General features: G+C 47.9%; 1 protein-coding gene and 2 non-coding genes across 3 annotated transcripts in view; 1 reads left to right on the forward strand and 2 right to left on the reverse strand.

The window, feature by feature from the left end:
- Positions 1–21,622, forward strand: part of LOC132213904 (protein Daple-like) — a 144,495-nt gene that overhangs the window by 117,060 nt on the left and 5,813 nt on the right.
- LOC132214016 (U6 spliceosomal RNA) lies at positions 13,136–13,239 on the reverse strand. Its single transcript, XR_009448121.1, has one exon. It is a non-coding gene; the product is annotated as a U6 spliceosomal RNA (small nuclear RNA).
- Positions 16,011–16,213, reverse strand: LOC132214035 (small nucleolar RNA SNORA74). The gene has a single exon (XR_009448135.1). It is a non-coding gene; the product is annotated as a small nucleolar RNA SNORA74 (small nucleolar RNA).

Here is a 21,622-nt window from a genome sequence, read left to right on the forward strand (position 1 = left end):
CAGTCCGTTCCGACACACATCAGTGTTCCGGGCAGCACTGCTGACATGGCAGCTGAACTGCATTAGGCCCATGTCCATCAGCACTGAAAGGCCGCATCGCTGGGCAAACGACCTCCCCGACTGGACCAGGTCTGCAAGGACAGTGGAGCTGAGTGCACCAGAGGATACGTGGCAAGTGTAGTTTAAGCAACACAAACAGCGAAATGCCCAAGTGCTCATGGTCCACTGTGAAGTCACAGGACATTTCTCTCTCTGATATTGCTACAAATATGTGAGGAGCGTCTCTCTACCGTCCCATGTAGCTGGAGGGGGGCGTGGGGGTCCGCATATTTTGTCTTGGGGCTGTGGGACACTAGGGAGAGTCCTGGGAGGGTGCCTGGGGAGTCCCCAGATTTGAGTGTGGGTTCTGGGCACTGCCAGGTTGTGTTGAGGTTGTGGGTGTAGAGACCCTCGAGGCCAGCTCTCACCTCAGACAGGCACTGGTCTGTGTCGTCAGCCTGGTGCACCTGCACCCTGACCCCGTAGGTGGTGTAGTCGGGTCCATGGGCCAGCACCTCAATGATGTCCTCCTTGGAGCTCTGCAAAGACAGAGTGGGTACTGAGCCAGGAGGCATCAGGAACCTTCCACCCAATCTGTGGTCCTGTGTCATGGCAGACCTAGTCTGTGAGGACACAGTGAGGATGTTCCTGGCAGCCCTGCTGAGCTAGCAACAATTGATTTGTGTCAAGGTGGAGCCACAGTGAAAGCCTGAATCACTGAGGAAAACTCTGTCCTTGTTGGGATGATATGGAGTTGGGTCAGGCCACAGCTCCTGAGCTGGCCACGCTGCAATGGTTTGTCGTCCTCTGTGAGGTGATAGGTTGCAGAGAAAAGTATTCAAGAACTTAATCCCTTCCTATGCCCCTAACCCCCCTACCCCTTCTTCCCCCCTCTTTTTTTTTCTTTTTTAAATACACAGCACTATCAAGTGGGATGATGTGTAAGGCTTGGAGAAGGCCTACAAGGACAGTCGGGCTGGGGCTGGTCCACAGGATACTTGGGGCAGGGAGTTCATCAGTTGAAAGGAGCATGAGGCAAAGACAGCAACAGATGCCTTTTCTCTGATCCCAAGAAGCACAGGAAGAGAGACTGCTTTTCTCCCGTACCAGGGAGCTGGTCGGGAGGATTGAAGGTACAGATCACTTTGGGAGTGGACTTGTGAGAACTTTGAGGCCCCAGATTTGAGTCTGACTTCTGGTCCCACGCCAGTCACCTCAGGGTCCTGGGTGTGGGCCAGCTCTCATCTCAGTTTGGCACTGGACGGTTTTCCTGTCCTGACACATTTGTACTTTGTACCCGTTGAGGGCCTAAGTGAACCTGTCAGCCAGCTCCTCAACGCTGCCCTTGTTGGAGCTCTGCATAGACAGAGCCTGCTAGTGGGCCAGGAGGCATCAGGGGCCCCGGGCATTACCAGTGGGGAAGATGCCCACCACCCATTCTGCTCCCCAGATCAGGCAGAGAGGGGCATCTGCAAAGACCTCCAGGCAGGCAGTGAAGTTGATGACCCCTTGAGCACCCCTGTGATTTAACAAGTGGGTAGCAGAGCTCCGACCCCAGCACTCAGCTTCCCTTCCTGTGAGCCATGACCTGGGCAGTGTACATGACACACCCTCCAACACCCTCCAGACTTCTGACACTTACCAACCTGCTCCTGAGCCCAGGATGAGCATCCCTCATCCCCTGCTTTCTTCCCCTCACCATCCCGGACACACACACACACACACACACACACACACACACACACGCACACAGCCGGGATGAGGGGCAAGAGGTGTGGGCTCCCCAGGTGTGACCCCCAGTTGGCGCCCAAGTGTGAGCTGAAAGGGCCTGCCCTTGGTTACCTGTGTGTGACTCGTGCCAGAGGGCGAGGGGTATTGGTGGTGGTGCTTGCACCTGTTTCCCCAGCAACAGAAACATCTCTTGCCCTGGGCGTTCTTCTGCCCAGAGCGTTGGAAGAATGGGAAGCAACAGAGAGACATCCTGTCCTCCTGACCTTCTCCACTCAAGTGAGCTGGAAAGGCAGTTGTCTCTAGAACAGGGGTGGGCAAACTTTTTGATTTGAGGGCCACAATGGGTTGTGGCGGGCCGGAAGAAAAGCATGGATGGAGTGTTTGTGTGAACTAATATAAATTCAAAGTAAACATCATTACATGAAATGGTGCGGTCTTTTTTTTTTTTTTTTTTTTTAGTTTTATTATTTCACACTGGCCAAATCCGGCCCGCAGGCCATAGTTTGCCCATGGCTGTCCCAGGTGCTGGGACTTGGAGTGTCCCATCGGGTAGTGGCTGTTGTGGGCGGGAAGGGCTCATTCCAAGGGTGAACTTGGGCTTGTCAGGTATTTAAAACGCTTGGAGGATTGGGGTTCCCCTGGGCCTTGCTCTGTGGGGGCAGCCAAGGAGTCACTTTCCCGAAGGGTGGGACTTGGCCAGCCCCTGGTTCCTGGGAGAAAGCAGGAGAGTGGAGAGGTTCCATCAAGTTGTAACCTGGGACCAAGAGCCCCAGTGAGAGACCAATAGCCCCAGTGTGGTCTGGTCTCCTGTCATTGTGGGGCAGGTTACATGTGCTCCCTGAACCTGGAGGAGTTGTGGCTGCTGAGCTGACAGGTGGCAGCTGGGGACAGAGTTCCAGCCAGACCCCAGCAGGGCCCCCTGTCTATTAAGCCAGGCAGTGAGGTGTCCTGCTTCTCTGGGGCTTGTGTCTCAAGCCAGGAGACAACACAGATCTGTAGTCCCTAGAAAGTTAACAACCTGGTCAAATAGGGTGTGTGTGTGTGTGGGGGGTGAGCGGGGGAGGGTGGAGAGTCGAGCTGAGGGAAAAAAAATGGGCAGGGGCAGAGCTTATTCCAGGCCTGGGAATATGTGTCTTGGAGGGTAGTCACCACGTGAGCCCATATACAACTTGGTGTTTATTCAGCAGTGGCTGCAGTGCAAGGATGATGATTAAATTGTGGTTGGTTGTGGGTGGTTGGTTGGTTGGGTGGGAGGTTGGTTGGTTGCATGGGAGGTTGGTTGATTTGGTCTCAGAAGAAATAAGAGGTAGAGACAATCGTCAGTCTTTACTTAGAGCCCAGCAGTGGCCTGACTTGGTCTTGGCTGGTAGGGCCTGTCCTTCTCGGGCGGAGATTGGAAGTGTTCTGAGAGAGATGGCAGCACTTCTCCCACCTGTGAGCTGAGGCTGGCATCCTTGCTGCCTAGCGGCTGGCTGTCCGAGGGGCTTAGTGGTAGGAATGATTCACACACAGCTCCCTTCCTCACTGGAGAGAATAGGTGACATGTGGCTCTCAGTCCTTGCACTAAACTAATGTCAGGATGGGGCAGACCTTACATGGAAGTATTTCAGCTTCACAAACCATTTGAGTGAGTTAAATAACAACTCTTATGTTTTTTAACTTTTAAGGCAGAAAATACAGCCACATTTTAATTTGATGTTTACAAGAGTTGATTTTTACACCCCAAAAATTGGCTTCAGCTGAAGTTTTCCATACCTGGAAAGTTACTTGTTGAATTTTAATACAAGTGACATATAGTGCTCAACACATCTGTATTTTCTGAGCCTTTTCACACCAATACAAAGAATATGCAATTGATGTTTTAAAAAGAAAATGCTAAATTTACTAATTTGGGTTATAGTACAGTTACTAAGAAATGTTTAATAGTATCTACCAAAATGTTATAGGATAAGTTTTATAGAGATTGTATATTTTTGAAATGAGTAGTATTATAAAACTGTGTTTACATTTTTGTGAAGTTTTGTACCACAAAGTTTAAAACAAGGAAAAGTTTATTATTGCTGAGATATTTAGGAACATTGTAGAAATCTGAACCTACAATTATTTTTTGAAGCGTTTGTAGAAACCTTATTTAAGAGGTCTAATTTTACCCTCATCCTATAGATGCAGCTAGGAGACCCAGAAAGGGTAAGTGAAATCCCCAAGACCACAAGCTATTAATAGCAGAGATCAAATGAGAACCCAGGGCAAGTGCTCATTCTATTTTTCCTGTCAGCCTCTATAGACCCAGTTGAGGTTAGAACATTAGAGCTGTGACTTCGGAGATCTGAATCCTTTAAAAATCTTTTCTGGATATATGTTTCTCTTAGGAGTCTTGATAGTATTATTTAATTACTATATTCCCAGTGCATGAATTCGTGCACATTGAAAGGAAATTAATTAGAAGAAATATTGTAAGATCACTATTTGCCCTTTCTCAATAATAGAAGTGTATACCAAATTCACGATCAACAATGACAGATGGAAACACATGCAACTGGCGCCAGTGATTTTATATATTCGCTTACTTAGACCTGCTTTCTGATTAGGTAAACTTTTTCCAGCCTAGTGAAGTGCCCCAATTTCTTTTTCAGGATATTGCCAGCAAAACAGCATAAATACCAATATGAAAGTAGATTATTATTGTGGATCATGCAGAGATAACAAAGGGAGAAATATTTAACTATAGCCCTGTTTGACTATATTCCGTGCAGTGAGAAAACCTGAAGTCATGTTCAGGTTCTACCATTTCTGGCTTCTTTTCAGTTGGGTCAATTTTTAAAACATTATAAACCTCCATTTTCTGGCTAATGAAATAAAAACAGGATTCTACCAAGTCTCCTCTCTACCTATTCCGGGACTTCAGTGAGGATCAAATGAGATGAGGCACATGAAAACACTTCAAAGACATTTGGTGAAAGTGTAAAATGTTTGCACCTGGCTATAAAGCAAATGGGTGAAGAAACTCCAAGGAGGCTAGTCGCTAGGGAGAGGAAGCCTGGCATTACTATGTGACATCATTACCTGGTGCCCACAGCCACCATTTCTGTGCTGGGCTGGCCTGTGGGCTTTGTGCCATGGGTTCGTGGCGGGGCCTGTGTCCCACTTGGGAAAAGCGGAGTGTTGCTTGTGGACTCTGGGTGCGCAGTGCCCTTCCTCTGTAAATGGCCAGTTCAGGTCACAGCAGCTCCAGTATTGAACGTCTGCCCCTGGTGGTCAGTGCTCTTCATAGCGAGTGGTCAGGTGGTGGAATCCTTACCACATTAGCCTTTTATATATAGAGATTTTGCAATAAGAACGGCAAAAACCGTTTTAAAAAAAAGTTACTGTGGCTCATGTCCTAAGTTTATCAAATCTGAAACTTTACTGTAGATATCAGCCTTCCAATGAGGAATTCTTCAAATACAGCCTGAGCTGTGGACCCTGAGGCATCCTGCCTAAGAGCCTCTCTTCAGGGTTGCTGACCCGCCCCATCCCCTACCACGCCTCCAACCCCTGCTCATTATTTTTTCCAAGCAGACCCAGCATCTCCAAAGCCCAGTGTTCTCATTCAGGAGCTGTTGGAGTGCAAGAATGCATTTTAAAGGATATTTCACAACCCAAAGCACTTTTTAAGCTACTCAAAGATAAGTGGATGGTCACTGAACATGGATGCAAACTGCATTTTACACCAAAAAAAAGTTACTTAAATGTTTTTTAGAAGATTTTTTTCATTATCAAAATAATATAGGATCATTAGAATTTTAAAAAGAATAGTTTAAAGTAAAGTAAAGCACTTCTTTCCACTATCCAAGGTTAACCACTGTCAACATTTCAAAGTATTTCCTTTTGTCTTTCGTACATTTATATATCTAGATACCTTTTTGAGGCGATACTATTAATTCATTTATATTAATATATGTTGTATTGACTTCAGAGAGGAAAGGAGAGGGAGAGAGAGAGGTAGTAATATGAATGATGAGAACGAATCATTCATCACCTGCATCCTACATGCCCCCTACTAAGGATGGAGACCCATGCACTCTGACAGGGACTCCATGTATGACCTCCTGGTTCATAGATCAAGGCTCAACCAGTGAGCACGCCTCCAGGGCAAGATGATACTATTACTAATGTGTGTATCCTGATTTGTTTTCTCTTAGTTATGGTGTTTTCATTCCACTGCATCTATAACCACTTTTTTCCTGTTTATTAAGGCACTGTTTATTTTTCCCAGCTTTATTGAGAAATAATCAATATACACCACTGTATAAGTTTAAGGCAGACAAAAGGATGGTTTGATTCACCTACATTGTGAAATGACTACCACAATGGGTTCAGCTAACATGTACTGAAGATGTGACAAACCAAAATTGAAATCTCTAATGTAATTTGGGTTATTTTTTCTTCAAAGTCAAATCTACAATTGTTACCATTGCAAAAAAGAGCTTGTACTTGGAACTAAAGTGCAGGGTGTGGTGGGTCTGCAGGCTGGGGCTCTACTGCCCTGTCCCCTTGCACTTGACCCCTGTGCCTGTTCACATGCAGATCCTTTCTCCTTCCAGACTTCACATGAGGCTGGTGATGGATGTGCTGCCCCTGCTGGACGGGGCTCCACAGTCTGTCTTCCCACCACGGAGTGTCAGAGGTGAGAGCCCCCTGTGTAAGGCTGTGGAGCATATGAAGTTCAGAGTCACTTGTGTCTCAGCAGCTCTGGGGGTGACCTCAGCATCAGCATGCGCAGAGCCTATGCTGGCCTCCAGGGTGTGCTCTGTGCGGGTCCAGCTCACTCACAGCTCCTCTCTCCCTGGATTTCAGCCACCTTACTGGTCCTTCTGCTAGAAGCTCTGGTTCTCTCAGAACCTTACACTCCTCTCCACCCATGAGCTGTGTGGAAGCTTCATATAACAGGATGGTTTTCAAGGAAAACTGGCAAGAGAAAAAGAAGAAAAATAATTAGGAGTCACCAGAATACTTTGGAGTCCAGGGCCCGGCCAGGAGAGAAGGGGGAAGGGTCCAGGGCAGCCGCCACTCTGGCTCCAACAGGCCCCTGGTCCAGTCCTCTCTGAGTCACTCCCGTCCTGCGCACAGAGCAGTGCTAAGACTCACTGCCTTCAAGACAAATCAGCTCACCACCGTGCTGGTCACTGGTCAAGTTCTCAATTCTCTCCCCACTCAGCCCACTGCTGCTCTCTCTGGAGTCCGCAGATACTATTCTCTCTGAGACCATGGTTGACATCACTGGGTGGACAGCTGGCCATTGATCTGCTCCATCTCGATGGCTCCAGAATGATGTGTTTTCTTCTTTTGAGAAGAAGAAAAAAGAGCAAGAATATGGGTCTGGACAGCAAGTAGCCTTTCTGTAGAAATGCATGGACAGTGAGTTTTTACTCTTAGTACTTTGAAGTGCTATGTGGATTGGCATGAGGTACTTTCATTTTATTATTCTTTCTGGATGTTCTTCCTGAAGGTGACTGAGTTGGCTGGCTGCACAGGTAAAGGAACAAGAGGGTGAGTGTGCTGCCCTGTGTGCCAAGTAGCAAGGAGTTTGTGCTGTTCTGCATTTCTGAGCCTCTCTCACCATGTGAATCAGCTCTGGCCAGAGGCAAGGATAGCCATGAGTGGCTGCTCCCAGGCCATCCTGACACCACTCGTCTGTCTGACCTCTACACCATTGAGCTGTGCTCATTGCCAGCTAAATCCACAAGCCAGGGGAGCCCTGGAGCCCTGAGTCACTGCGTGCAGAGGATGAGCTTTGGTGGCTCCCTGGCCCACATCATGGACCAAAAAGAGCAAGATTTTATGGGGTACAGACACTGAAAAGGCCTTCATGACAGCCCTACATTATTACCCTAATGGTACAGGTTTGGATGGACAATTACAAACTCCCTACTTGACCACAGAGTAAGTACCAAACCTTTAATGAGTGACACTCCGTCTCTCATCTACGTTTCACCCCTTAAAATAGGGATGTGTTGATTTCATCCACCAGCATTACTTCTTCCATCTCGCATTCAAGTTGACAGGAAAATTGGAGCCATCTAAGGAAGGAGAGAGCATATGAAGACAGGGTATTATTTTTAGTTCATTTTGAGCACCACTCTGTCGAGTACAAAGAGAAAAACTATTTATCTTTCCTGACCTTTAACAGGGCATAGGTATCTTTTCTACAGTTGAGATCTGTAGATGATTAAAAGGCACCTGCTTCCAAGGACAATGCTGCCTTCCTTCATCCTTGTCCTTGGGTTTCGTCACTCCTGGGCCCTGTACCCAGGTCCCAACCAAGGCACGGAGAAGTGAATCTGCTCTGTCGACGAGACCCTGGCCCAGCGTTCCTGGAATGGCACAAAAGGCCCATCCTGGTCACTTGGTGGATGTGGTTTAATGAAGCAGAGGGTCACTGTGGGAGGATTGCACTACCTGTGTTGTGTTTTGTGAGATGGTTAAAAGGTTTGAAGCTCCCTTAAGAAACCAGGTGGCACAGTGAAGGAGCTGTTCCCCCGAGTGATCGCATTAGAGGTGGCTGAGACACAGCAGCTGCATTAAAAGCTGTGGAAGCTTCATGATGGGATGAGAACTTAGCTGTGTAGGTCACTGGTCTGGATGGTGGCCCTCAATCCCACTGACCACCAGTTCCTGTGGGCAATTCCTTATACTCAGCCCTGACCCCAAGTGGACCTGCTGGACCAGATTCCCTGGGGCAAGACAACCAAATCTGGTTGTCACCCCTTTTAGTTTTTAACCTTTTAAAAATATAATTGTAGATTCCATTATTTATAAGAGAGAACGCAGAGGTAGCCCATGGAATCTGACCTGGTTTCTCTCAATAATATCTTACAAAAATCTCACAGCCAGGATATTGACAGTGACCCAACTGCCCATGTAGGGCCGATAGAAAACAGCTCTACCTGATTCTCCCACACCCAGGACAGAGCCTTCTATTTTTTTTTTGGGGGGGGTATATTATTATCACAGTAATATATACACAATGAAATTTACCATTTTAACTATTTTTCAGAGCACAGTCCAGTGCTGTTAAGTGGTCCTTAACTCAACTTAACAATCATATTGTTGTGCTGCCGTTACCACCATCGGCTCCATCACTGTTCTCATCTTCTCCAACTGAAGCTCTGTCCCCACTAAACAACAACTCTGCATCCACTCCCCCATTACTGGTACCCTCCATCTTACCTCTATGACTCTGATGGCTCTAGGGACCTCATGTGAGTGGGATCACACACTATTTGTCCTTTTGTGACTGGCTTATTTCATTGAGCATCATGTCTTCAGGGTCCATCCAGGTTGTAGCATGTGCCACAATGGCCTATTTTTCTAAATTGAATATATTGGGGTGAGATTGGTAATGAAATCATGTAGCTTTCAGGTATACAGTTCTGTAATACATCACCTGTATGTTGAATTATGTATCTCACCTCCCTCCCCTCTTACCCCAGGTCAGATCTCCTTCCATCACAATTTATCCTTTCTAAGCCCTCTTCTACACACACCCCTCTCTCTGTGATAATCACCAAACTGCTGTCTGTGTCTGTAAGTCTTTTCTTTGCTTAATCCCTTCACCTTTTCTCCCTAGTCCCCCAACCTCCTCCCCTCTGACAGTATTCAGTCAGTTTTCTGCACCTATGAGTCTGTTTCTATTTTGATTGTAGTTTATTTTGTTCATTAGATTCCACATATAAGTGAAACCATAAGGAACTTGTATTTCTCTGACTGGCTTACTTCACTTCACTTAGCATAATACTCACCGGCTCCATCCATGCTGTTGTCAAAGGTAAGATTTCCTTCATTTCCTTTTTGTGTGTGTGGGTGAGTCGTATTCCGTTGTGTTAATGTACCACAGCCTTTTCTCCACTTATCTGCTGCTGGGCACTTGGGCTGCTGTGAAATCTTTGCTATTGTAAGTAATGCTGCAGTGAACATAGCATTGCATATATCCTTTCCGATCAGTGTTTCAGGTTTCTGCAGAGATATTCTCAGAAGTGGAAATGTTAGGTCATAAAGCAGTTCTATTTTTAATTTTGGAGGTAACTTCATACTGCTTACCACAGTGGTTGCACCAATCTGCATTCCCACCAAGAGTACACGAGAGTTCTCTTTTCTCCACATATTCACCAGCACTTGATGTTTATTGATTTATTGATGATAGCCATTCTGACAGATGTGAGGTGATACCTCACTGTGACTTTAATTTCCATTTCTGTAATGACTAGTGATGCTCAGCATCTTTTTGTGTAATAATCATCTGCAGGTCCTCGCTGGAGAGGTGTCTGTTTAGGTTCTTTGCTCATTTTTAAATTGGATTGTTTAATTTTGTTATGATGTTGAGTTTTTTAAGTTCTTCATAAATTTTGGATATTAAACCCTTATCAGATGTATCATTGGCAAATATGTTCTCCCCTTCAGTGGGTTGTCTTTTCATTTTCTTGGTGGTTTCCTTTGCTGTGCAACAACTTTTTAGATTGATGTAGTCCCATTTGTTTAGTTTTTCTTTTGCTTCTGTTGCCCAAATAGATATATCAGAATAAAAAAATATTTCTATGAAAATTTATTGCCTTTATTTTCGTCTAGAAGTTTTACGGTTTCAAATGTCACTTTCAAGTTTTTAATCCATTCTGCGTTTATTCTTCAATATGGTGTAAGAAGGTAGTCTGCATTCATTTATTTTTCCACTTATGTGCCCAATTTTCCCAATAGCATTTTTTGAGTGGACTATCTTTACCACATTGTATATTCTTGTGTCCTTTGTCAAATATTAATTGACCATAAATGTATGGGTTTATTTCTGGACTTTTTGTTCTGTTCCACAGATCTTTATGTCTGTTTTATGCCAGTACCATACTATATTTATTACTATGGCCTCGTAGTATAGTTTGTTATCAGGTAGCATGATTCCTCCCACTTTGTTCTTCTTTCTCAAGATTACTCTATTGGTTTGGTTTTATTTTGTTTTGTTTGTGTGTGTGTGTGTGTGTGTGCGTGTGTGTTGGGTTTTTTGGTGTTTTTTGTGTTTTTTTTGTACTTCCATATAAATTTTTGTGATATTTGTTGTAGCTCTCTGAATTACGTCATTGGACATTTGAACGTTGTTAATTCTTCCTATCTTTGAACACCGTATGTGCTTTTATTAATTTGTATCTTCTTCAACTTCTTCCTGTCTTCCTTCCTTTCTTTCACTTTCTTCTTTCTTCCACTTCTTTCTTTCTTTCCTTCTTTCTTTCTTTCTTTCTTTCTTTCTTTCTTTCTTTCTTTCTTTCTTTCTTTCTTTCTTTCTTTCTTTCTGTCTTTCTTTCTTTCTTTCTTTCTTATTTCTTCATGATCTTTATTATGTTCAGGTGAAGTCCCTTTATTCACATTTCACTGAGAGTTGTTATAATGAATAGGTGTTGTGTTTTGGTGAATGCTTTCTGCGTCTATTGTTGTAATCATGTGAATTTGATTCTTTATTTTGTTTACGATGTATCATGTTTTTTATGTGTAGATACTGTACCAAGTTTGCATCCCTGGAATAAATCTCACTTCATCCTGATGTGTAATCTTTTAAATGTATTACTGGATCCAGTTTGCCAATATTTTGTTGAGGATTTTAGCATCTACATTCATCAGGGATATTAGCCTATAATTTTTTTTTTCTTTATAAAGTCTTATTGTGGATTGGAATTAGGAGAATGCTGGATGCATAAAATGAGCTTGGGAGGCTTCCCCTATCTTGAGTGTTTTGGATGAGTTTGAGGAGAACAGGTGCTAGTTCTTCTCTGACTGTTTGATGAAATGCACTGTGAAGCCATCCAGTCCAGCACCTGCGTTTGTTGAGAAGTTATTTTTTCTCTTAATTCTCACCTAGTATATATTGTCCAATGAATTTTTTTTAGAGATGTGGGAGTGAGGGAGGGAGGGAGGTAAGAAGGGAGAAAGAGAGGGGAGAGAGAGAGAGAGAGAGAGAGAGAGAGAGAGAGAGAGAGAGAGAGAGAGATCAGTGTGAGACACACACATCAAATGGTTGTCTCACACACATGTACACCTCAACAGGTGGCAGGGGTGAACCTGCAACCCAGGTACATGCCTTTGACTGGGAATCGAACGCATGATCCTTTGTTCCGTGGACTACATCTCCAACCACTGACACACAATGGCCTTAGCTTCATTGATCTCATGTTTGTTTTTTACTGCTTTGTTTATTTCTGCTCCGATCTTTATTATTTTCTTTATTCTTCTCACTTTATGGTGTCTTTGTTTTTCTTTTGCACTAGTTCCTCTAAGTGTCAAGTTAGATGATGTATTTCAGATTTTTCTTGTTTCTTGAGGTAGGCCTGTAATGTTAGGAATTTTCCTCTTAGGACTGCTTATCCTGTGCTTCATAGCGTTAGGATTGTTGTGTTCTCATTTCCATGTGTTTCAAGGTATTATTTCATTATTTCCTTGATCTCATTGTTATCTATTCATTGTTTAGTAACATGTTAATTAGCCTCCAAGACTTTCTGTGTTTTATAGTTTTTTCTTTTTCTTTTTTCTTTTTAATCCTATAATTACTAATTTTTATTGTGGTCAAATAAATATAAGATTTAGAGTTTTAACCACATTTAAGTATACATCAAGTATATTGACATGCAATTCTCACCACCATGTATCCCCAAATTTTTATTTATTTATTCATTTTTGCTTTTCATTGCTTTTATCTCTGTTAATAAATTTATTGGGGCATGGGTGGTTTTAGGTGTGTACAATTCAGTAATAGATCACTTGTAGGTCAGTTTTTTCTAATTGACTTCTAGTTTTATACAGTTATGATCAGAAAAGATTCTTGATATGATTTCAATCTTCTTAAATTTACTGAGACTGTTTTTGTGCCCTAACATGTGGTCTATCTAGATAATGTTGCACGTCCACTTAAAAAGAATGTATATTCTACTGCTTCAGGGTGAAAATGCTCTGAAGATACCAATTAAATCCATTTGATCTATTGTGTTATTTCAGTCCACTCTTTTTTTTTTTTTTAAAGACTAGGTGTGAGGCCGCCCTGTGCAAGGGTGAGGCAGCGCCCAAGTCTTCCCCCCCGCCTTCTCCCTCCCCCCCCAGCCCCCGCCCATCTCCCTCCCCCCCCAGCCCCTGCCCTTCTCCCTCCGCCCCCACCCACAGGGACCCCAGCCCAGGAGGAGGTCAGGGCCCAAGTCTCCCCCCCCCGCCTTTTCCCTCCCCCCCCAGCCCCCGCCCGTCTCCCTCCCCCCCCAGCCCCCGCCCATCTCCCTCCACCCCAACCCGCAGGGGCCCCAGCCCAGGGGAGCCAGGGGAGCCTAGGGGAGCCAGGGGAGCCAGGGGAGCATGTCACACGCTAGGGAGAAGGGAACTCTTCACTGATTTGAGTGTCACCCTTGCACAGGGGCCACCCTAATCTCCTCTGCATCATTCCAGCTTTACTATATGTGCTGCTGCTGCTGCTGCTGCTGCTGCTGCTGCAGAGTCCAGCACCAGGCCACTCTTTGCTTCTTGATTTTCTGTGCGGAAGATCCAGCCATTGATGCCAGTGGGATTGTTCAAATCCCCTACTACGTCTGTATTATTGTTGAACTCTCCATTTATGTACATCAGGATTTGATTTACACATTTACTTGCTCTTATGTTGAAGAAATACATGTTTGCAAGGGTTATATCCTCTTGTTGGATTGCTCTCTTTATCATTCTGTGGTGTCCATTCTTATCGCTCAATATAGCCTTTGTTTTAAAGTCTATTTTGTCAGCTCTAGGTTTACCTCCCCGGCTTATTTTTCATTTGTATTTGCATGAAATACCTTTTGCCATCCCCTTGCTTTTCGTCTGTATATCTTTCATTCTGAGATAGGTCTCTTGTTGACTGCATATATATGGTTCTTGATTTCTTATCGATTCAGCTACCATGTCTTTTAATTGCAGCAGTCAAGCCACTTACATTTAAAGTGATTATTTGTAGATATGTTTTATTCTTTTAACTCTGTTTCCCTTTTATTCCTTCTTGATAGTTCTTATACTAATGGTTTGGTGGTAACACACTTCTTTTGCTGTTTCTTGTCTGGGAAGCTCTTTATTTCTCCATCAATTTTAAATGACAGCCTTACTGGGTAAAGTAGTCTTGGTTGAAGGTCCTAGCTTGTCATTATTTTGAATATTTTGTGCCAATCCCTACTGGCCTGGTATGTTTTTGTAGAGAAATAAGCTGACAGTCTTATGGGAGCTCCCTTGTAGGTAACTGACCGTCTTTCTTTTGTTGCTTTTAAGATGTCCTGTCTTTAATCTTTGTCATAGTCATGATGATGTGTCCTGGTGTCAAGCCTTTTTAGGTTCATCTTGTTTGGGACTCTGTGCTTCCTGGACGTGTGTCTCTTCCTTCACCAGGTTAGGGAAGTGTTCGGTCATTATTTCTGTTAATATGGTGTAGTCCCTTAACCTTTCTTTTGTCCTTGTACTCCTATAATGTGGATGTTGTTAATGTGTCATGTTGTCCCAAAAGTCCCCTAAACATTCCTCATTTTTAAAAGTTCTTTTTTCTTTTTGCTGCTTTTGTCTTCTGTGACCTTGTCTTCCAAATCACTAATTTGATTCTCTCCTTAATCAAATTATTTATTTTCTCTAGTGTATTCTTCATTTCAAAGATTTTACTCTTTATTTCTGACTGGATCTTTTATATGGCTTAAATGTTCTTTTTCATGCCTACTCTCAGTTTTCAAGTTCCCAATGATTTCATCCATTCTTCACCTAACTTCAATTAACTATCTGAAATATTGCTTGCCTCACTTTGTTTAGCATTTTTTCTGGATGTGTCCCGTTCTTAAATTTGGGGCATGTTTCTTTGCATTTTGGCTGCCTCTGTGTGTTTCTTTCTTTGTATTAAAATCCAGGTCTTGGTAGTGTGGCTTCGTGTAGTAGGAGTCCTGTGGAACCCAGTGGCAATTTCTTCTTGATCATCTGAGTTGAGTGCTCCAGGGATGTCCCGTGTGTGTTATGTGAACCTTCCTGTGGCAGTTGATTCTTGATGGCTGTTGGCCCATTCATGTAGTGATTCGATGCTCAGGCTAGTTGGCTGTGACCACAGTGTACCCTGCCTACAGTGTAGTGTATGAGCTGCTGACAGGTGTTGACCACGTGGAGCGCAATTCATCTCAGCGGGGTCTGGTGCCTGCCTAGATCTCTCTTTGGATCTGCCGCTTCTGAGGCTAATTGTATCCTTCTCTGATGTGCTCTGAAGCTGGCTATCGGCTTGTTGTTCCTGGGGCTTCCTGGGAGGGACTCTGGTGCTGAACAATGTCAGATGCTTGATGTGACTCTCCCAGGGCAAACTCTCTGCATCTACAAAGCAATTCACAATTTGTGACAGTCTCTGCTGAGGCCCAGTGAGCACAGGAAGGTCCAAGCAGGGCACCAAAGCTGGCTTTGACTAGCATTGAGCCTGGGGGTAGGTCAGCAAAAGCCCCAGAGCACACCATGTTCTGCCTCCCTGTCTGCCTCCATCTGCCGGGTGCCTGTTTGTCTCAGTTAATGAAAGAGTCTCTGGAAGCACTCAAGTTGCATGAGGGAGGTTCTCAGGGAGTCCCCAGGTAGAGGTGAGTGGTGCTCACCAGATGGATGCAGGTTCAAGCTCAGTGTCAGTGTTGGGTCTGAGGCCACTCAGCAAATGTCCCAGGGTATACCACGTCCAGCTGCCACCCGCTGGGTCCTCACACATCCTTGAGCAGTGTACAGAAGACGCAGACCTGGCATTGTTTGTAGGAGGAGAATGAAAAAGTCAAAAGAGGCTGCTTCCCAGGATTGAAGGTGTCTGGAATCTGTAGTCTGAGATCAGCTGTGTGAGTTTAAGGGCTTTGCAGAAGGTCTGTGGATTCTCAAAGGCCAGAGAGCTGCTTCCTGTTGTAGATGACACATGGATCCCCACAGGGGAGCGAGAGCATGGTGGGATCATGCAGGTGCAATCCAGCCATCACGTAGTGAAAAGTAGAATCCCCTCATGGGTGGCTGATTTCAGCAGATTCATCCCTCCATTTCTGTCCTAAGAGAACTGGAGCTCTCTCCAGACTTCCGACCACATGCATGCTCACTGGCTTCCCGGGCAGCACTGTCCCTGCCTTCTTTCCTCAAGGCTGGGTGAGCCAGGCTGGCTGGAGTGTAGGGAAGGGAGGATAGAGGTCCGTTTGGAGGGTTGAAATGCTGTGAGAACTTTTAAGGCTTAAATTTATTTTCTGTGTGTCTGCTCCCACACTATAACTAAGCAGCCAAAGTGATGCTTAGCTCACTCTCAAGGAAGCACAGTTCTGCCCTGCACCAGTGCCACACATCACCAGAGCAGTGAAGGGAGCCACTGGAGGAAGAAGACAGGGCATTCCTCTCCCAGCAGTGTAACACCCTCACAGGCATGATTCTGTCTGGAGAGCTGACCCCTGCTGGAGCACTTAAGGCTTTTAGGCACAGAGTGTAATGATCTGATTTATATTTTTTAAAGATCACTCTGATTTGCATTTTCATTTTTATTAAGAATTACTTCTTTAATTTTTTTTCAATTAGGGATGACATTCAATATTAGTTTCAAGTGTACAAAATAGTGGTTAGACATTTATATAACATATAAAAGCATCTCCTGATAAGTCTAGCATGGGATATCTTTGAAAAGGGTATTAATCCTATTCACGAGGGCTCAACCCTCATAACCTAATCAACCTCAAAAGACCCACCTTTTATTTATTTTTAATCAACCTTATTTGGGTGACATTCATTAATAAAATTGCATAGGTCAGGTGTGCAATTCTATAATGCATCATTTGTATATCGCATTGTGTGCTCACTGGCTTCAGGTCAAGTCTCCTTCTATCACCATTTATCCCCCCTATGCCCTCTTCTCCCTCCCCTACCTGTCACCACCAACCTTACCCCCTACTCCCCACACGCCACCCCACCTGCCACCCCACACCCCACACACCCAGCCCCCATCTGCCTCACCACATCCCCAATGCACAGCCCCCATCTGCCACCCCCAACTCCCCTCCCGCCAGCTCTCATTCCCCAACACTACCCCTCACACCCACCTCCCACTCTTACCCCCAACCCTACCCCCCACCGCCCCCCCATCACGCACCCCACACCCCACACCTCCCATCCTCCACCCCCAACTTCCCAGCCCCCACCCTCCACCCCCCATCCCCTGCTTGTGATTTGACATTTGAAATGATATTTGAGATGTGTCTTGAGAGCACGGGTAGGATTTAGACAGATGAAGAAGGTGAGAATATGCTTCAAGTACAGAGAGTGGACATTCGGCCTGGAGGCAGGAGAGATGAACACTGGACAGACCAGAGCATATGCCCTTCAGATGCCTGTGAGTGAGGGGTCAGGGCAGGGAAACAGAAGACCCTGCATGGAGGGAAAGGGCAGAGGGATAAGGGGACCAACCACAGAGTGGTCAGAGCAGGAGAGACAGCAGCCCCTCCATGGGAAGGCAGGGCAGCAGGGTCAGGGGACCAGGGGAGGGGCCGATGGACAGGTATGAGAGGGAATGCTGCCAAGGGGCAGGGCTGGGGGCAAGGGCTCCACCATGGGGAACAGGGAACTCTCCATGGAGGGGTCTGTTTCTCCTGTTACCTATCTCTACTCCCATGTCCCCCCTTCCCTGGCCCCTCCATGGATGGTGCCCTAACCCCCCTATCTTGCTCGGACTATGTGGGGTCCTTTGTCCTCCCTGCCCTGCTACCTCCCTGGATGATGCCCTCTCCCCCCTGCCCTGCCATCTATTTCAGGACCTGTGCTGAAATCCTTGCTGTCTCAAAGTAGGCTTCCCTATCCCCCCAGCCTCTCCTCTCCATGGAGGGTTCCCTGTTCCCTCTCATGCATGCCCTGTCCCTCCATGAAGGATTCTGTCTCCTCCATGCCCTTCTCCCTCAAACTGGGGCTCCCTTTCTCCACTGCTTGCCCCCTCAAACTGAGGTTCTCTGTCCCCCTGCCGTGCCCCCTCCACGAAGGAAATCTTCCTCCCTGACCCTCCTCCTCAAAGTGGGGTTCTCTACACCCCTGCCATGCCCCATCCATGGAGGGTACCTTCTCCTCCCTGCCTCTCCCCCTAAAGTTGGGATCCCTGTCCCCCTGCCCAGCCCTCTCAATGGATAATTCTGTCTCCTTTGTGCCCTGCCCTCTCAAAGTGAGGTTCCCTTTCCTCCTTCCCTACCCTCTGCATGGGGATTACCTGTCCCACTGCCCTGCCCCCTCCCCATAGAGGGTTCCTGGTCTCCCCTCTCCTCCCTGCCCTGCCCCCTATAATTGGGGTTCCCTTCCTTCCTGTCCTCCCCACTGCATGGAGGGTTTCCTGTACCCACTATTCCATCCCTGCAAGTGCAGTTCCTGTCCCCCAGCTCTAACTCCTTTCTGAAGGTTTCCCTGTCCCCCTGCCCTGCCCCCTCCATGAAGGTTTCCCTGTCTCCTGCCCTCTACCCTCTATGAAGAGCCCCCTCTCCTCCCTGCCCTGTCCCCTCCATGGAGTGTGCCCTCTCCCCCCTGCCCTGTCCCCTCCATGGAGGGTTTCCTGTTCCTCTGCTCTGCCGCCTCCAAGGAGGGTCCCCTCTACTCCCTGTCTGACCCATCCCTGTTGGGTTCCCTGGCCAGCCCCCCCACCTCGAGCCCTGCCCCCTCCATGGAGGGTTCCCTGCCGCACCTGTTATGTAGCCTCCATGGAGGTTTCCCTGTCACCACTGCCCTGCCCCCTCCCTGGAGGGTCCCCTCTCCTCCGTGCCCAGTCCACTCCAAGGAGTATGCCCTCTCCCCCCTGCCCTGTCCCATCCACGGAGGGTTCCCTTTTCCTCTGCTCTTCCCTCTCCATGGAGGGTGCCTTCTCCTCCCTGCCTTGTCCTCTCCAAGGAGAGTCCCCTCTCCTCTCTGCCCAGTCCACTCCATGAAGGTCCCCACTTTCCCTGCCCTCCCTCCTCCATGGAGAGTCCCCTCTCCTCTCTGACAAGCCAATCCTTGGAGGGTCCCATGTTGCCAGTCCCCACTGCCCTGCCCCATCAATGGAGAGTTCCCTGTTCCCCAAACCCCCTGCCCTTCCCCCTCCATATAGAGCACCCATGCCCACTATCCTTCCCTTCCTTGGAGGGTCCTTTCTCCTCCCTGCCCTGTTACCTCCACGGAGGGTCCCATCTCCTCTTTAGCTATAACCTCCATGGAGGGTCTCTTCACTCTCTGTCTTCTTCCCTCCATGGTGGGTCCCCTGCTCCACTGCCCTGTCTCCTGCATGAAGGGCCCCCACTTCCCCTGCCCTCCCTTCTTCATGCAGTGTCCCCTCTCCTCCCTGCCCAGCCCATCCTTAGAGGGTTCCCTGTATCCCTTCCCCATAGCCCTGCCCCCTCCATGGAGGGTCCCCTATTCTCCCTTCCCTGTCCCCTACGCTCCCCGCTCCATGGAGGGTACCTTCTCCTCCTTGACCCATCTCCTCCATGGAGGTTCCCATCTCCTCCCTGCCCTTCCTCTCCCTGGAAGGATCCTTCTCCTCCCTGATCTGTCCCCTTTATTGAGGGTCCCTTCTCCTCCATGGCATGTCCCCTCCATGGAATGTCCCCTCTCCTCCCTGCCCTGTCCCCTCCATGGAGGGGTCCTTCTCCTCCCTGACCCATGCCCTCCGTGGAGGGTCCCTACTCCTCCCTACCTGTCCCCTCCATGGAGGGTTCCCATAACCCTACTGTCCCCCTGCATGGAGAGTACCTTCTACTCCGTGACCCGTCCCCTCCATGGAGGTTCCCATCTCCTCCCTGTCTTGTCCCCTCCATGGAGGGTCCTCTCTCCTCCCTGTCTGTCCCCTCCATGGAGAGTTCCCATCACCCTAACAGTCCCCCCTGCATGGAGGGTCCCAACTCCTCCCTGCCCTTCTCCATCATGGAGGGTCCCCTCTCCTCCCTGCCCTTCCCCTCCATGGAGGTATCCTTCTCCTCCCTGACCCATCCCCTCTATTGAGGGTCCCCGCTCCTCCTTGCCTGTTCCCTCCATGGAGGGACCCCTCTACTGCCTACGTGTCCTGGAAAGGAGGGTCCCCTCTTCTCCTGGCCCATCACCTCCATGGAGTTTCCCCTCACACCCATGCCTGTCCCCTCCATGGAAGGTTCCCTGTCCCCACTGCCCTGCACCCTCCATGGAAGGTCCCTTCTTCTCCCTACCCTTGCCGCCTCCATGGAGGGTCCCATCTCCTCCCTGCCCTCACCCCTCCATGGAGGGTCCACTCTCCTCTCTACCTGTCCCTTCCATGTAAGGTTCCCCACTGCCCTGCACCCTCCATGGAGGGTCCCATTTCATCCCTGCCCTTTTCCCTACATGGAGGATCCCCACTCCTCCCTGCATGACACCTCCATGGAGGGTCCCCTCTCCTCCCTGCCTGTCCCATCCATGGAGGGTCCCCCTTCTCCCTGCCTGTCCCCTCAATGGAGGGTTCCCTTTCCCCATGACCCTGTCCCCTCCATGGAGGTTCCCCTCTCCTCCCTGCCTGTCCCTCCATGGAGGATTCCCTCTCCCCACTGCCCTGCATCCTCCATGGAAGGTCCCTTCTTCTCCCTACGCTCTCCCCTCCATGGAGGGTCCCCTCTCCTCCCTTCCTTTCCCCTCAATGGAGGGTTCTCTCTCCCCCCTTCCTGTCCCCTCCATGGAGGGTCCCCTCTACTCCCTGCCCTCTCCCCTCCATTGAGGGTCTCCTCTCCTCCCTACCTGTCCCCTACATGGAGGGTCCCCTTTCCTCCATGCCCTCTCCCCTCCATGGAGGGTCCCTTCTCCTCCCTTCCTTTCCCCTCCATGGAGGGTCCTCTCTCCTCCCTGCCCTGCCCTCTCCATGGAGGTTTCACTGCCTCTCCTACCCTGCCCCCTCCATGGAAGGACCCCTTTCCCCTGCCCTGCCCCATCCATGCAGGGTCTTCTGTTTCCCTGCCTGTTCCCATCACTCACAGGCTCTGCGAGGCATGTGCTCTGGTCCCCAGTGTTCATCTGTCCTGCCTCCAGGCCGTGTCCACTGTCTGCACATGAAGCACATCTCACCGTCTTCATCTGCCCAAATCCTCCCGGGCTCTCAGGATACATGTCAAATATCATTTCAAATGTCAAATCACTGAGTGATCTTTAAAAAATATAAATCAGATCCCCCTATTCTCGTGCCTAAAAGCCTTCCTGCTGTGATAGCAATTTCAACCCACACTAGGGCCCTCTATGTCCCCCCCCCGACCCCCCGCTCTCTGCTGTTCCCATCCAGCCTGGCTGTCCTTGCCCTGGGGCACTGCCTCTCCTTTTGGGGTGGCTTCCCCAGGTCTCCATGGCGCCAGCTCTGTCTCAACAGCCATGTCTCAGTTTAAACATGTTGGGGAGCCCTTTCCTGAGCCTGCTAGGGAGTCACTCTGCTCTGAAGCCCCCATGTAGCCAGCCCTATGGTATATCACCTGGCAGTAGGTCACAATACTAACAGAGGTCAGAATGGTAAGACAGGTCATAGAGGTAACCTAGCCACCATGCCAGGCCAGCCATGCGGGCCAACCTCTCAAGTTTTCTGGTGGTGTTGTTGTTAAAAATCAGTGAATAAACATTTATTGACCCCAACATACCAAAGGCCCTCTACAGAAACCACAGGAGGTGTGGCTCTCCTGGGTCCTGGCCCTCAGTAACTAGGTGTTCTTCAAAGTGAAAACTGGGTGGGAGGGTGGGTCAGAGAAGCCAGGGAGGGACTCCACTAGAGTTGCTGTCTTTGAGGCTGGAGGAAGGGATCAAAGGCCAAGATTTTGGGGAGCCCCAGGAAGCTGGGTGTGGCTTTGGCAGGGACACAGAAGGGAACTGTGCCATAAGGAATGGA

Source organism: Myotis daubentonii, chromosome 12, assembly GCF_963259705.1.
Source record: "Myotis daubentonii chromosome 12, mMyoDau2.1, whole genome shotgun sequence".
NCBI classification, from domain to species: Eukaryota; Metazoa; Chordata; class Mammalia; order Chiroptera; family Vespertilionidae; genus Myotis; species Myotis daubentonii.